Source organism: Callospermophilus lateralis, chromosome 7, assembly GCF_048772815.1.
Source record: "Callospermophilus lateralis isolate mCalLat2 chromosome 7, mCalLat2.hap1, whole genome shotgun sequence".
Classification (NCBI taxonomy): Eukaryota; Metazoa; Chordata; class Mammalia; order Rodentia; family Sciuridae; genus Callospermophilus; species Callospermophilus lateralis.
Window position 1 is genome coordinate 16,747,600 of NC_135311.1, and position 3,244 is coordinate 16,750,843.

General features: G+C 39.5%; 1 pseudogene; it reads left to right on the forward strand.

Moving 5' to 3' along the window:
• Positions 1-1,852: 1,852 nt before the first annotated feature.
• On the forward strand, positions 1,853-2,729 carry LOC143404075 (poly [ADP-ribose] polymerase 1 pseudogene; annotated as a pseudogene).
• The last annotated feature ends 515 nt before the right edge of the window (positions 2,730-3,244 follow it).

Below are 3,244 nucleotides of genomic sequence, written 5' to 3' on the forward strand. Positions count from 1 at the left end.
GTCAGGCAGATGAAAAGGGCGCTCCACTCTTCTGCTTTGCTTCCACTGGCGGCTCGGTGCAAAGTAATTTCTTTTTCTATTTCTCACTTATGATGTTTTTTTCTGAGGCCTAAGGACCACCGCTTGTCACCAAAAGGAGAATCAGAGCTGTCACGGGGCAGACAGCTGGGGTTTGCATCTGTTCTTTCTCTCTCTCTCTCTCTCTCTCTCTCTCTCTCAACTTTTGCACACACCACCACCACTGCTGGTTTATCTCTTGCAAGAGAAAACATACCTTAGATATATTTACATATATGTAGCCAGGGATATAGTAAGTTCTAAATAAATAATAAAAGAATGAAAGGTAAATGAAGTATTAAGAGAGTTCTTTTTTCAAGTGACAAGAATTTTTGGCTAGCAGATTAGCAGTGGAAGAGAAATTAACTAAATCAGGGTAAACTGAGTATTTATACAAAAAAGACAAAATTGAAGTGCCAATCATATAGTCAGAAAACTTTCTACTGAAAAGTTTGCAATTTTATTAAATAGATATTAAATGGACATGTAAGTCATGTCCAAAATATTGTATCTCAGTGTACTGTCAAGATTACAAAATTCACTTCTTTTATAAGGGAGAAAAACAGTGTTTTTATATGTCATGTCAAACATGATGAGACTTCCCTGCAGGTACTCAACGATATATACTTATCTTAGAAAAACAAAGAACACAAAATCAGATATTTTTATGTTTCATGGATTATCTTTTTCACTTTTTAGAAAAATAAGGAACATTACATGATTACACAGGCCTCTCCCTAACCTCTTAAAGATTGAATTGGGATGGGTGTCATAGGCATCACTTTCCTGGTCTTTTGCAAAGCCCACAAGATAGTACCCCTATTTTGCATGAATTAGGCACAAATAGAACTTGCCTTCTTGGGTTTTCTATCTCTGTCCTTGATCTTCTTTGCCAAAATGTGGGTATGTAGAAATACTTGTGTATGATGCAATCTATGACAGTTTTATCATCTGTATAGTTTGTATTCAATTAGAGACCTTTCCAATGGAAATTTTACTAATTTTTATTAAAAGATTGCTATTGTTCATGTAAAACATGAAAAAAAAATTCAGTGAATCTGATAGTGTGAACTTGGGGGACTAGATACTCAGAGCTATGACCAAGCAGAGGGATTCATGCAAAAAAGTATGTGCTTTCCTCTCCTGGGCTCAGTTCTGTTTCACACTCTCTTGCGCTCCAGATGATCAGTGATGTCTCTCCAGCAAGTGCCTGATGAGATCATGGGCATGCCAATCTTGGCATCTGGCCTGCAGCACCTTGCTCCACATCTGGCCCCAGCTGACAAGTACTGTTATGCAGTATTAGTGGGAATTGTTTTGTGTTGTTGGAAGGCTTCTTGGATACTCAGCAATCATCAGCCCTTTAATTTTGGAGGCTTATTGTCATTCAGATGTGTACCTCTGCAGGTGTACAAGGTATCAGATTTTACTGTCAGTGGGTTGTACTTGAGAGACATGTCAATTTGTATGTTTTTTGGAGAAGTTTATATACTTTCTTGGAGACAGGATAGCCTTTTCTTTAATAGCCATTTAAAATCTATTCATTTCATTTAGTGGGAGTGTTAACTTGTCACCAAACAGGACTCTACTTAAAAGAAAATTTAAAACTCTTTGGCTTATATGTGCAGGCTGGGTGTGGTGGTGCATGTCTATAATCCCAGCAGTGCAAGAGTCTGAAGCAGGAGGATGGGGAGTTCCAGCCAGCCTCAGCAAGGGCAAGGTGCTAAGCAACTCAGTGAGACCCTGTCTCTAAATAAAATACAAAATAGGGCTGAAGATGTTGCTTAGTGGTCAAATGCCCCTGAATTCAATCCCAGATACACCTCCCCATCCCCCACCAAATTGCTTCTACACCCTGATGCCCCTTGACTATGGGATGAGAAAGTCCTGCTCCTGAACAATGCAGACAGAGTGCAGGCCAAAGTACAAATGCTGGACAACTTCCTGGACATTGGGATGGCCTGCAGTTTGCTTAGGGGTGGATCTGATGACAGTAGCAAGGACCCCATTGATGTCAACTATAAGAAGCTCAAAAGTGACATTAAGGTAGTTGACAAAGACTCTGAAGAAGCAGAGATCATCAGGAAGTATGTTAGGAACACAGGCAAACACGCACAATGCCTATGACCTGGAAGTTTGAATATCTGTAAGGTAGAGTGCAAAGGGGAGAGCCAACACTACAAACCCTTTAAGTAGCTTCACAATCGAAGGTTGCTGTGGCACAGGTGCAGGACCACCAATTTTGCTGGGATTCTGTTCCCCTGTCTAGGCATAGCCCTGCCTGAAGCACCTGTGACAGGCTACATGTTTGGCAAAGGGATATTTTTTGCTGATATGGTCTCAAAGAGTACCAACTACTTCCACACATCTCAGGGAAACCAGATAGGCTAAATCTTGTTGGGAGAAGTTGTCCTGGGGAACATGTATGAACTGAAGCATGCTTCACATATCAACCAATTACCCAAGGGCAAGCAGAGTGTCAAAAGATTTGGGCAAAACTATCCCTGATCCTTTGGCTAGTTTTACTCTGGAGAGTATAGAGGACTGGGATCTCATCAGGTGTTATCTACACCTGCCTACTATATAATGAATACATTGTCTTTGATATTGCTCAGGTAAATCTGAAGTATCTTCTGAAACTGAAATTTAATTTTAAGACATCTCTGTGGTAAACAGAGATATGAGTTGCACCCTGGTGACTCTCATTTGAATTAACTATGTGCTCATGCACCAACACACCCAGCAGAAACCTCAACTAAGCTGCCAATGGATGTTACCTTTACTAAATCTCCTCGGAAAGGGTTTTTACATGAACAGGTTAAAAGGTTTTTCTCAAAATTTCAAATCCTTTTTATGTTTAATGTTGCATTGGAGGGTTTGAGGGTTCTATCTAGCCAGGCACAGTCCTGACAGACACATCTGACAGTAGAGGGAAAATGGGGGAGAGGTTTTTGGTTTGTTTTGTTTGCTTAGACTAGTCATGTTAAAAAAAAACAAAAAACAAAAAAACAAGCCGAATTACAGCACTTGCCTTATTGGTTTCCCAAGAGATGGAAACAATGTGTTTCCACCCTTTTCTCTAAGTGTTCATCTTTAGTTTTAATTCTGGCAATGTGTGATGCATTTATTTTGAGCTAAACATAAAAACTAATTTCATACTAAAAATGTTACCATTAATAATATTTGT